The sequence below is a fragment of the Schistocerca americana genome, chromosome 7 (assembly GCF_021461395.2).
Source record: "Schistocerca americana isolate TAMUIC-IGC-003095 chromosome 7, iqSchAmer2.1, whole genome shotgun sequence".
NCBI lineage: Eukaryota > Metazoa > Arthropoda > Insecta > Orthoptera > Acrididae > Schistocerca > Schistocerca americana.
In genome coordinates this window covers 598,381,306-598,395,133 of record NC_060125.1, presented here as the reverse complement: position 1 = coordinate 598,395,133, position 13,828 = coordinate 598,381,306, and positions in this window count along the sequence as shown.

Genomic DNA, 13,828 nt, shown 5'->3' with positions numbered 1-13,828 from the left:
AAAACAATCATAACAGGAGTAGAGATTCTGTCCCAAACAAATAAATTTTGCCGGAGACTGTTCAGATTTAAATAATTAAAAAATTCAGAAAGTCAGAAATTACTACCACAAAACACTTAAGTTTGGAAATACAGTTTCCGATTTTCCAAAGAATCAACACCGTTACACTCTGTTAACAAGTTCTTCTGTCCTCGAGAGCACTGTCAAAACGCACTATATTCTTTTGTCTTGGCACACAGCATCAAAAGTGAACGTCCTAAGTGACCTCTAGTGCTTTGTCTTAGGACAGCTCCAATTTTCTGTGCGTACACCTGAGCGAAAATCAGCATCTAGTACTGAACGTTCATTTCTCAGACTCTACAGAGTCCGCTACCCACATTCTGTATGACATCACATCCGCCTGCTACAGACGGTGCACTCACTACTCAGTATACTGCAGTGGAACCTGTAGACTTTGAGCAGGTGTTCAGTAACCAGTCACATACGACCAAACCATTCGGGATGTTTCATGGATCTACTTATTTATTTATATCAGAATAACGAGACAGAGATGGAAAAAACTATTATCCCGGAGTCTTCAAAGCACCAAAACGATTTTAAGTTCGTCAGAGTGAAAGAAATCTTGTACTCTAGATTACGTTTTTTAATTTTGTTTTCTTTCATTTTAAGCTTGTATCAACATTTTTTCATTATGTATACGTTTAGATCTACATTCCGATTTTCAGCTGTTTACATGATATGGTCTTCAGAGTTTGTATTCTGGAACAACAAACAAATTTTGATGTCGATGCACATCTGGCTCCCGAAGCCACTAGAGTACTTGAAAAATCATCGTAGTAGATAGCTTCTCATTGCTCTGGTGTTCTTAGAACCTTGCAATCTGTAAAACAAATACATCCAATAGCAAACAAAATTATTCAGGCCGTCTGAAATGCCTTACAGCAGGTCCAGGTTCAAGGCAAAGAGGGAGTGTTCTGCTGAGTGCTGAGAGACGCTGGATATGGGAAAATGAGCAGTCAAGGAAGTGCGTAGAGGAGACGACGTAATCTTGTGCACCGCCTCCCTGCACACCATTATTTCATCATCAGAGACAGACCATGCGTCAGGACGAACCATTAAACTGCAGTCAAAAAAATGGTTCAAATGGCACTGAGCACTATGGGACTTAACTTCTAAGGTCATCAGTCCCCTAGAACTTAGAACTACGTAATCCTAACTAACCTAAGGACGTCACACACATCCATTCTCGAGGCAGGATTCGAACCTGCGACCGTAGCGGTCACGCGGTTCCAGACTGTAGCGCCTAGGACCACTCGGCCACCCCGGCCGTCTAAACTGCAGTCAGTCAGATCGACCACCAAGACGTGGCAAACTTCATACCAGGCATATCATCGAACGAAGTGACGCTCAGCAGGTTAAGAACAGCATACACAGTTTCCTCGTCCAGTAGGAAGATCTACCAATATGTGAAGCTTGCGGAGTACCACTTTCGGCACAATGTATTTTATCTACTACCCTATTTTTATCAAGTGGTCGGTATTTTTATTCAATTGATTCTCGTGCCATTACGTAGTATCTCATGTCAAGATTTTTCTTCAACTACGAGGACGACATTGTGAATGGAGATGCTAAAAGTCTCACGAAATTTTTCCAATACCCTCCATATTTACACTAAAATAGCGAAGCTTTCAGTCATTTTGGCTCATTTCTTAGGAAAAATTTAATGGATCGTAGTAACATTGCTTTTAGATACAGTAAACCACCACCAATTACCCACCCACGATGAAAACAGTAAGTTGAATATTTTAAGTGTTGTAGTTTAGTGTTTCACAAGGACATTTTTCCAAACGGATGGTGGCTTTTAATGCATGGCAGGAAGACGATTTTATCAGTGACGAACCACATACGTGTGTTGTCACAGTAAGAAATTGCGAAGAAAACTACTAATACGGTTTCGGAAGAATAGTCGCAACCATTTCACTTAGGAGAACAGACATCGTCCAGATCGCGAGACATGTGTGATAATACCCAGTAAGGGCGATGATGACGATGCTGTTGACCGCCAAATAACCGACAATCTTACCACAAAGTAAGTTTAGGAGGAGTGGGATGAAATGTCACTCAACTGTGACGCAAGTGCGCTTGGTCCTATTATACACTGTGACGTACCCTCTCTGATATTGTTTTTGTTTTTTTTGTTATTGTTTTTTGTTACTATAGTTGTAGAGATATGAAATTATTGTAGCGGTTTGCTTAGTCAGCCGTACTTCGGAATTTTTTGACATTAAATGGAGCCTGAAACTTGCGTAATAAATACTTCGCGTGAAGTGCGATTTGCGGCATAAACAAAAATTAATCGCGGAGATGCAATCCACAGAATATTAACAGAAAAGCTTTAGAACAACGCGCACGACTGACTAGACACATTCAGAGGGTACGTACATTCACGTACGAGTGGTTGCGACCTGATGAGAAAGATCTATCTTAATTTTTTTGTGTGTAAAATAATTACGTCGTAACACACTCGGAGATTGCGAACGTACAATCAGGGTAGAGGCACGTACTTTCTATCATTCCCCGTGGCCTGGGTAAAAGAATTGCAATTATTTAAATTTAAGAATATTTCTCTTTCAATCGGACTCCTATTTTTATACGAAAAGGAAGATTGCAGGTTCTAAATGTCTCGGCAAAAACACATCGAAATTAATCTTAGCGGCCACCAAAGGAAAGTAGTGAGCACAATCACGTACCTCTATTGTTGAGCAGCGCCGTCGTAAAGATCGTCGCCTCCATCTAAAATTCGCCTTCTCGAATTAACATAATAATTTGTACGCCATTGATATGGGATTTAGGCTTGATCTTGACAGAAGTTATAAAACACATTTTTCATCATTTAACACCTTCATTTAACACACACATAGACATGAAACTGTACAGTACGTCTTTACGCCAGCACATCCGAACAAAAAAGGTAGTTAATACTACAGGTAATAAAAGAATCTCGAAATTAGTCCTTTGTCTCTCAATGATAAAAAAGTTTTTAGGGTATTCCTCTGGTATGACAGTCGAACAAATTTTCTTCTTGTATCTTTGAGATTAAATTACAACATTTTTTAGTTCCTTTTCATCGCCCCCTTGGGCGAATTGTCCGAAGAAATGTCAATTTTCCGGGCAATGAGCCCAAACACTTAACACTTGACTGTTACACACACGTAATGGGACGGCACTGTCAGTGTCTTTCTTCCCAAATCTTCATTCCACAAACATGGTTTTGATGCCAGTTCTGACACAAGGCAATGAGGACCAAACATATACATTAGGATATACAGAACACACGTAAAACACACAAACTTACATACTATACACACAAAATCTTTTACATTCTCTTTATACGTAATGTATCCTCCCCCCACGATCCATCGACCTTGCCATTGGTGGGTAGGCTTGCGTGCCCCAACGATACAGATAGCCGTACCGTAGGTGCAACCACAACGGAGGGGTATCTGTTGAGAGGCCAGACAAACGTGTGGTTCCTGAAGAGGGGCAGCAGCCTTTTCAGTAGTTGCAGGGGCAACAGTCTGGATGATTGACTGATCTGGCCTTATAACACTAACCAAAACAGCCTTGCTGTTGTGGTTCTGCGAACGGCTGAAAGCAAGGGGAAACTACAGCCGTAACTTTTCCCGAGGGCATGCAGCTTTACTGTATGGTTAAATGATGGTGGTCCGCAGCTCGTAGTCGTGCGGTAGCGTTCTCGCTTCCCACGCCCGGGTTCCTGGGTTCGATTCCCAGCGGGGTCAGGTATTTTCTCTGCCTCGTGATGACTGGGTGTTGTGTGCTGCCCTTAGGTTAGTTAGGTTTAAGTAGTTCTAAGTTCTAGGGGACTGATGACCATAGCTGTTAAGTCCCACAGCGCTCAGAGCCAAATGATGATGGCGTCCTCATGGGTAAAATATTCCGGAGGTAAAATAGACCCCCATTCGGATCTCTGGGCGGGGACTACTCAAGAGGATGTCGTTATCAGGAGAAAGAAAACTAGCATTCTACGGGTCGGAGCGTGGAATGTCAGATCCCTTAATCTGGCAGGTAGGTTTGAAAATATAAAAAGGGAAATGGATATGTTAAAGTTAGATACAGTGGGAATTAGTGGATAGGTTAAAGTTAGATATAATGGGAATTAGTGAAGTTCGGTGTCAGGAGGAACAAGACATTTGGTCAGGTGAATACAGGGTTATAAATACAAAATCAAATAGGGGTAATGCAGGAGTAGGTTTAATAATGAATAAAAAAAATAGGAGTGCGGGTAAGCTAATACAAACAGCATAGTGAACGAATTATTGTGGCGAAGATAGATACGAAGCCCACGCCTACTACAGTAGTACAAGTTTATACGCCAACTAGCTCTGCAGATGATGAAGAAGTTGATGAAGTGTATGATGAGATAAAAGAAATTATTCAGGTATTGAAGGGAGACGAAAATTTAATAGTCATGGGTGACTGGAATTCGAGTGTAGGAAAAGGGAGAGAAGGAAACATAGTAGGTGAATATGGATTGGGACTAAGAAATGAAAGAGGAAGCCGTCAGGTAGAATTTTCACAGAGCATAACTTAATCATAGCTAACACTTGGTTCAAGAATCATAAAATAAGGTTGTATACATGGAAGAATCCTGGAGATACTAAAAGGTATCAGATGATTATATAATGGTAAGACAGAGATTTAGGAACCAGGTTTTAAATTGTAGGACATTTCCAGGGGCAGATGTGGACTCTGACCACAATCTATTGGTTATGAACTGTAGATTAAAACTGAAGAAATTGCAAAAACGTGGGAATTTAAGGAGATGGGACCTGGATAAACTGAAAGAACCAGAGGTTGTACAGAGTTTCAGGGAGAGCATAAGGGAACAATTGACAGGAATGGAGGAAAGAAATACAGTAGAAGACGAATGGGTAGCTCTCAGGGATGAAGTAGTGAAGGCTGCAGAGGATCAAGTAGGTAAAAAGACGAGGGCTAGTAGAAATCCTTGGGTAACAGAAGAAATATTGAATTTAATTGATGAAAGGAGAAAATATAAAAATGCAGTAAATGAAGCAGGCAAAAAGGAATACAAACGTCTCAAATATGAGATCGACAGGAAGTGCAAAATGGCTAAGCAGGTATGGCTAGAGGACAAATGTAAGGACGATGAGGCTTATCTCACTAGGGGTAAGATAGATACTGCCTACAGGAAATTAAAGAGACCTTTGGAGGAAAGAGAGCCACTTGTATGAATATCAAGAGCTCAGATGGAAACCCAGGTCTAAGCAAAGAGGGGAAAGCAGAATGGTGGAAGGAGTATATAGAGGGTCTATACAAGGGCGATGGACTTGAGGACAATATTATGGAGATGGAAGAGGATGTAGATGAAGATGAAATGGGAGATACGATACTGCGAGAAGAGTTTGACAGAGCACTGAAAGACCTGAGTCGAAACAAGGCCCCGGGAGTAGACAACGTTCCATTAGAACTACTGACGGGCTTTGGAGAGCCAGTCCTGAATAAACTCTACCATCTGGTGAGCAAGATGTACGAGACAGGCGAAATACCCTCAGACTTCAAGAAGAATATAATAATACCACCCCCAAGGAAGCAGATGTTGACAGATGTGAAAATTACCGAACTATCAGTTTAATAAGTCACAGCTGCAAAATACAAACGCGAATTATTTACAGACGAATGGAAAAACTGGTAGAAGCCGACCTCGGGGGAGATCAGTTTGGATTCCGTAGAAATGTTGGAACACGTGAGGCAATACTGACATTAAGACTTATCTTAGAAGAAAGATTAAGGAAAGGGAAACGTACGTTTCTAGCATTTGTAGACTTACAGAAAGCGTTTGACAATGTTGACTGGAATACTCTCTTTCAAATTCTAAAGGTGCCAGGGGTAAAATACAGGGAGAGAAGGCTATTTACAATTTGTACAGAAACCAGATGGCAGTTATAAGAGTCGAGGGACATGAAAGGGGAGCAGTGGTTGGGAAGGGAGTGAGACAGGGTTGTAGCCTCTTCCCAATGTTATTCAATCTGTATATTGAGCAAGCAGTGAAGGAAACAAAAGAAAAATTCGGAGTAGGAATTAAAATCCATGGAGAAGAAATAAAAACTTTGAGGTTCGCCAATGACATTGTAATTCTGTCAGAGACAGCAAAGGACTTGGAAGAGCAGTTGAACGGAATGGATAGTGTCTTGAAGGAAGGATATAAGATGAACATCAACAAAAGCAAAACGAGGATAATGGAATGTAGTCGAATTAAGTCGGGTGATGCTAAGGGAATTAGATCAGGAAATGAGACACTTAAAGTAGTAAAGGATGTAACCTCCCCACCGAAAATTTAAAAGATATTATTTTAAATGCTAATGCGCATTGAGCTAAGTGTAAGCTCCCCAGAGAAATTTTCAAGCACAATGGTTGAATGTTAACAAGAATACAACCTAACGTAACCTCCCAGCAAATAAATTCAATCACAATAAAAATGAGAATCGCTATCTGACTCAAGGTGTAAGCTGTCACGAAAATAATGAAAAACAATTCAATGCTAATGAGACTTCAGTGACAACGTAAACTCAATTAGACCGAAATATCAGTCTTTGGCCCTGTGCAAAAACTCAGAATTAATTTCTTACCTCAGTATAACTGCATGTCAAATTTCTGCTCTTTTTGTTGGCCACGGCTTGGAGGAAATGCATTGCAAGTATTATTTTTTTTTTTTAATTTAACTGAAACTTTTCTTTAAAGGAAATGGAAGGAAATCGTTGGTTCAATTAAATGGTTCTTTTGTTAAAATTGCTTTGAAATCAAAATTATTATTGGGGCGATTGTTGCACAAATTAGTTACAGTTAATTTACATTATTAGCTGAGCGCATTGCTGATTCATTACCTTGTTTAAAAAATAATATACCTCGTCCTGAATCTTGACCAGAGTGCCATGTCGACGCCCGCCGACTCCTCACACACAACTGTACTCGACTACTACTGCGGACCGACTACATCACACAACTGCACTGGGCTGCTACTACCGACAGACTGCCCACAGACTACTGCTCGCAACTGTACTGCACGACTACTACTGACAGAGTACCGCTCGCAACTCTCGCGCGGTCAAGCGCAGACTAGCCACGATAAATGGCTCTCTGGTCAGAGACTCTGCAATGCCTCGCCATCGCCGCCACACAACATACGTGTTTCGTAACCCTCCACTGGGGGGGCAAAAATTTGGCAGCGATGGTGAGTCATTTGGACTTGCCAAGCGCGGCAAAATTTTTCTTTAATTTATCAACTTCTACAATTTACAGAATATTTAGATACATGAATTAAATGTCGTGCACATGCACCGAGTACAAAACATTTCAGACAAAGACAAAATGTGAGTACAAAACATAGTAGCAAATCAGAAAACTGTATATACAAATTATTTGACAGATAACAAAGTGCACACGCACTTTAAAAAATTCTTTAGCATTTTCAGAACAAATAAATAGAATGGCAAAAAATCATGTTGACAAGTGACATGAGTGTACATGCACTGCAGTTCAGAACATATCAGCAAAAGACGAAATGTATATACAATGAGTAACAAATGACATAAGTGCATACGCACTGAAGTATTGAACATGCAGAATGAGTACAAATCATATTGAAAAATGAGAAAAGTGCTCAGGCACTGAAGTTCAGTAGAAAACATATTAACACATAACATAAGTGCACATGCACTGAAAAACGTTTGAACATTTTCGTAACAAATAAACGCAAAGGTAAAAAATCATTTTGACAACTGACATAAGAGTACATGAAGTGAAGTTGAGAATATATCAGCAAATGACAAAATGTATTAATAAATGACAAAAATACACACGCACTGTATATGACTTTTTCATTTTACAAGAATTAGGGAAGGAATAGGAAGGATTGCATCATGGTTGTAGCACTTAGGTTGCAGGAAGCTCCACTAAAAGTCCATATCTTTCCACAGAAGTACAACACCAAGTGAGACAATTTGCAGTTCTTTTCCCAGAAGTATTTATCAGCGTAGCCAAGACACTGAACTGTCGTAGTAATATTCCATGTTTTCATTTTGGCAGTACATTAGGTACACGAAACAGTGGGACCATAATAACGTCTTCATCGCTCACGGTGGTGGACAGCATGTCGTGTCAACACCACGCTCTTACAAGGCACACCAACGTAGAATTAGTGCGAAAACCAAATATAGTGATCCATGATCATGAGGATGGACAGGACAAATGGACATTGCAGTAATTCAGGGTAGTTAGCTCATAAGGTGAAGGACATTAAGTCACATAATAGGCTTCATTGAGAATTACAGTAGTAGTTTGCGGCATTCATAGCCCAGTTATTGAACATTTCTGTACCATGTATGTAGTATTACAGAAAAATGTTCATTAATTGTTTTACATAGAATCAGTAGCCTTCTTTTCCTAGTTACAAAGCATTATTAAATAATCGCATTCTTTTCCAGTTACAAAGTATAGCATAGTTAATTAATCATTTGTCATTCCAATATAGTATTAATCATTAGCCTTCTCCTAATTACAAAGTATTATTAAACAATCACATTCTTTTCCAGTTACAAAGCATAATCTCCTAATTACAAAGCATTATTAAACAATCGCATTCTTTTCCAGTTACAAAGTATGGCATAGTTAATTAATCATTTGTCATTCCAATAGTAATCTCATTCTTTTCCAGTTACAACGCATAATTAATCATTTGTCATTTCAATATAGTAAGAATCATTAGCCTTCTCCTAATTACAAAGCATTATTAAACAATCGCATTCTTTTCCAGTTACAAAGTATAATTAATCATTTGTCATTTCAATATAGTAATAATCATTAGCCTTCTCCTAATTACAAAGCATTATTAAACAATGACATTCTTTTCCAGTTACAAAGTATAATTAAGAATCATCAGCCTTCTTCTAATTACAAAGCATTATTAAACAATCGCATTCTTTTCCATTTACAAAGCGTAGCATAATTAATTAATCATTTTCCAAGTGACATATTATTCATTGCTGATCAGCATTACTCAGAACTCTATTAAACTGGTATCATTATTTGGGTCTGTTAATAAATTTTTTGTTAGCAATGCATTGCGTCGGGTAATTATAGGGGAAAGCAAGAGAGAAGAATTTGCTTCTGGGTTGTTGGTATAAATGAAAATGTGTAACGTCATCCATTATAAGTCAGCTGTGGCAAGATTATGAAACAAGTAGAGCATATGTAACCACATTCATAGATTTAATGAACAAATGCTTATAGCACATTAATCCCATAAATAATTTCTCCTGCAAAAAATATATAAAAATGGATTATTAAGCTGAAAAGAGAAATGCATTTTATGCTGAAAAGTAGTGAACTTCGAATTAACAGGTAGTGAAATGTGTATAAAAAATGTGTTCCATAGCTATCCTTTCCAAAACCTTCAGTCATTATACTATGCAATATAACACCTGCTGTCAAAACGAACTGCAACAAATACTTAAATAACTACATAGCATAAACATAACTTCAACATTATCCTCATCTGCAAAGAAAACTTCATTATCCATATCATCAAAACTCCATTATCATCATCACCTGTAAAGAAAAACTTCATTATTCATAGTAGCATATTCTTCATCATTATTCATCAGCATTCATTATCATCTGCAAAAAATCACTTCATTACTCATTACACAACTATTCCTTATCTCTAGCATATTTCATCACTAAAACAGGTGTGTAGTTCTGTCTGACAGCCTGCATCAATCACCTTGTATTCTGAAAGAAAAAATTAGTTAAGACTGCTATTCTACGATGAGTATAGTATATTCTTGTTAATGCTTGTTAATCCTGATCCATTTACTCTTTCTCATAAAGTTATTGCATCTTCTTTCGTTTATTCCGTAGGTGAAATTCCCATTTCTGTTGAATTTATTTCTTACACGCATCATTTCTTTCTGAAATTGATGAACAGAGATTAATGCCTTGCATTTAAATCATATACCCATTAAATAATGACTGGTTAATGGTGACACAATTAAGCATACAGCATAACATGACAGAAAACGTAATATGTCGAAAGCATAGACAGTGTTCAAAGGCAAAATGTACAGAGAATAATACAATGCAGCAGCAAAAAGAAAAATGTAAAACAGTCACGATGTTGAGATATCATAGGGCAAAAAAATGTCAAAGTCAACTGGTGTGTGTTATATCTTAACTATTTCACAGTGCATACAAACAAAACTGGAACACAATCATACACACAAAAAAATGGAAAATGTGCACGGTCTGATGCGTAACGACAAGAAGAGCGACCTGCTAACCTTACCTTGCCGGGCACTTGCCAAGAAAAAATACGATAATCATCAGTAATTAGTCATGTGAATATAATTGCATAAGTGGTCATAAAAAAATTAGTAAATGGCATCATAGTGTGTGGAATCATAAAGTGTCTTCATTCAATAAAGGGTTTAATATTTGACCAATGGTGGTTGCCTTTCGATTTTCTGGTTCTCAAAGTTTCGACGTGTACAACATTGTGGTGAGGAATGCTGCGAATCCGATATGGACCTGCGTATAGAAGTTCAAATTTACTGCACTTACCTTTTAATTTGCTGGATAAATAGTGTGTACGTACTAATATCTTCTGTCCAATGTGAAAGTCTCGGCGTCTACAAACCTGTTTTTGCTGTCTTCTCCGGCGCTCTGCGGCACGTTTGATGTTGTTCAGCGCAATGTCAATTATTTCGTGGTGTCTTAGTCGACGACAAGTAGGGAAGTTTACTAACTCTTTAATTTTGTTTGGTGGTTCAACGTTTTTCAGTATAACAGACGGAGATAGCATAGTGGATTCATTTGGAATGGAATTAATTGCATCTTGGGATGAGAATATGTGTGTGTCCCAATCAATATGTCTTTTGTGGCAGTATATTCTACACAGTTTACCAATTTCTTTCATTAATCGTTCACAGGGGTTCGAAGAAGCATGGTACTTGGATATATAAATCGGAGAAATGTTTCTAGCTCGTAACATACGTGTCCATGTAGCAGAACGAAATTGTGATCCATTATCGGAAATTACTTTCAACACATGCCCTACATGAAATAGAAAATGTTTTACAAATGCTTTCGAAACGGCTTTAGCAGTAGCTTTGCGTAACGGAGTGAAAGTAACAAATTTTGAAGTGAGCTCAACAGCGACAAAGATGTAGCAATAACCTCTATTAGTTCTCGGAATTGGACCAAAAATGTCTACTGCGGGCATATGTCTTAATTTAACAGGTACAGTGGGATATAAAGGAGGAATATGTGAAGTGGTGTCTGACTTAGCTTTCTGGCAAATTTTACATGACGCTAAAATTCGTCGTATACGTTTCTCCATGTTGGTAAAATAACAGTTCTGTCTCAGTGTAAGAAAACATTTTCTTGCTCCGTAATGTGCGTAACTTAAATGAGTGTACCAGATTAATTTGTTAACCAGTTCGTCAGGAATGCATAATAACCAATTGTTGCTGTCAGGATGAGAGCGGCGAAACAGAATGTCATTGCGTACAGTGTAATGGTTTCTAATCGTAACATTGTTCCTATCTTGCCAAAGGTGTTTAATTTCTTTCCACACGTTGTCTTTATTTTGTTCTTGTGCTATGTCCTGTAATGATGACGAAATAAAATTTTCAAATGCAACTTGTTGAATGTACATGACACTGATATTTGCTTTGCAGAAGTTGGTTGCTACGTCTTGCTGATTGTTGCTCAGAGAACGCGATAGTGCGTCTGCTATAACATTTTGTGTGCCGGGAATGTGAACTATTGTAAAATTAAATTCCTGTAAATAAAGTTTCCATCTGCTTAATCTGTCGTGAGTGAATTTAGCCGAAAGTAAAAATTGTATCGCTCTGTGGTCTGTGTAGACGGTGGTATGTCTGCCATAAAGAAAGTGCCTAAATCTCGTGAAAGCCCATACAACACATAATGTTTCCAGTTCTGTAACGGAATAATTTCGTTCAGCAGGTGACAGAATGCGGCTTGCAAATGCGATGTTTTTAATTACTGTAGAGCCATCTTCTTCTATTTCCTGAAAAATATGTACGCCTAAAGCGGTGTTAGAACTGTCGGTGGCAATGGAAAAAGTTCTAGTAAGATCTGGGTGTGACAAAAGTGGTGCATTCAACAAAGCATGTTTCAGGTTCATGAATTCAGAATGTGCTTGCTTATCCCAAGACCAAATACTGTTTTTACCTGTTAATTGGCATAATCTAGGCGTGTCTAAAGCGGAGTGATGAATAAATTTACGAAAAAAGTTAATTAAACCCAAAAAACTGTGTAATTGCTTCTTCGTCGTAGGAACAGTAATGTCACGTAGAGCTTGAAGTTTTTCCGGATCAGGCGCAATGCCTTCTGCTGAAATTACGTGTCCAAGAAATTTTATGGAAGTTTTGCCAAAGTGCGATTTACTGAGATTAACTGTAAGTCCTTGAGCATGAAAAGTTTGCAACAGTTGTTCAAGAATCATATTGTGTTCAGACCAGTTAGCTTCTGCGATAAGAATGTCGTCTACGTACGTCGTGATTCTGTCCTTAAGTTCTGTCGGAAGTATTGTGTTCAAACCGCGAATAAAAGCTGCAGAAGAAATAGTTAACCCGAATGGTAATTTACAAAATTGATAACAGTCGCCAAAACAAAGAAATTCTGTGTATTTTCTGCAATTCGAATGAAGTTGAATTTGCCAAAATCCCGATTTCAAATCTAGTGTAGAATAAATAGCAGTACCATGAAATTTCTGTAAAAGTTCCTCTAAAGTCTGTGGTCGATCTGTTTCATTAATAATAATGTCATTAATGTGACGTGAATCAAGTACGAGGCGAAGTGAGCCATCTTTTTTCTTAACAATATGTAGCGGGTTTATGTACGGACTAACTGCTGCAATTCTTGTTTAACCTGTTCTCTGTGAATATATGGAATGGGATAATGCTTTGCTTTAAATGTGTCGTACTGTTTGACTTGAAATTCATACATAAAGCCGGACATAGTACCAGGAATGTTGTCGAAAACTGGGGTTGCTGTAAAAGAATTTTGTGTAACTGCGTGCGTTCGTCGTCTGTATTTGCACTGCTTTGTCTAACTTTATCGGAAATCATTTGCATTACGTCGTAGTCAGCTTCGTCTGGAGTATTATAGTTGTGTACGTACGTATCCGTGAACAATGCAGAATTACAGTCTATGTTACGTGTTGCGGAAATGACCTCTGTGCGGCTAATTGTTTGTTCTTCCGCAGACAATGAATGCTGAAACTCTAAAGCCAATTGTACATTTTCGTCCTTTAGCATTAAATAAGAATTTTGAAAATCAACCACTGCATCGCGTTGTACGAGAAAATTAGTACCTAGAATTACGTCTGTTGTCAATAAAGGAACAATCCAAAAATTTGAGTGGAAAGTATGACCTCCAATACAAAATGATAAATGCGTCTGTAATTTAACGTCTACACCTTTACTCGATACTGCTCCTTTTACTTTCATTTTGCCTAATGGTAATGTAGGATACGTATTCTCTTTGTTGCACTCGTTGAAAGTCTCCTCATTTATTACTGATATAGGTGATCCGGAATCAATTACTGCTGAACCAATTTTAATTTCGATGATAGGATGTGAAATGGATTTCTGAACAACTGGTCTTTCCTGCAAAAGAGTGTCTCTGATGTCGTCAAAAGTAATTACATTATCGTGAACAACATTTTGCGTGTCTAAAGTAGTGCTTGTATTATTGGAAGATGCGT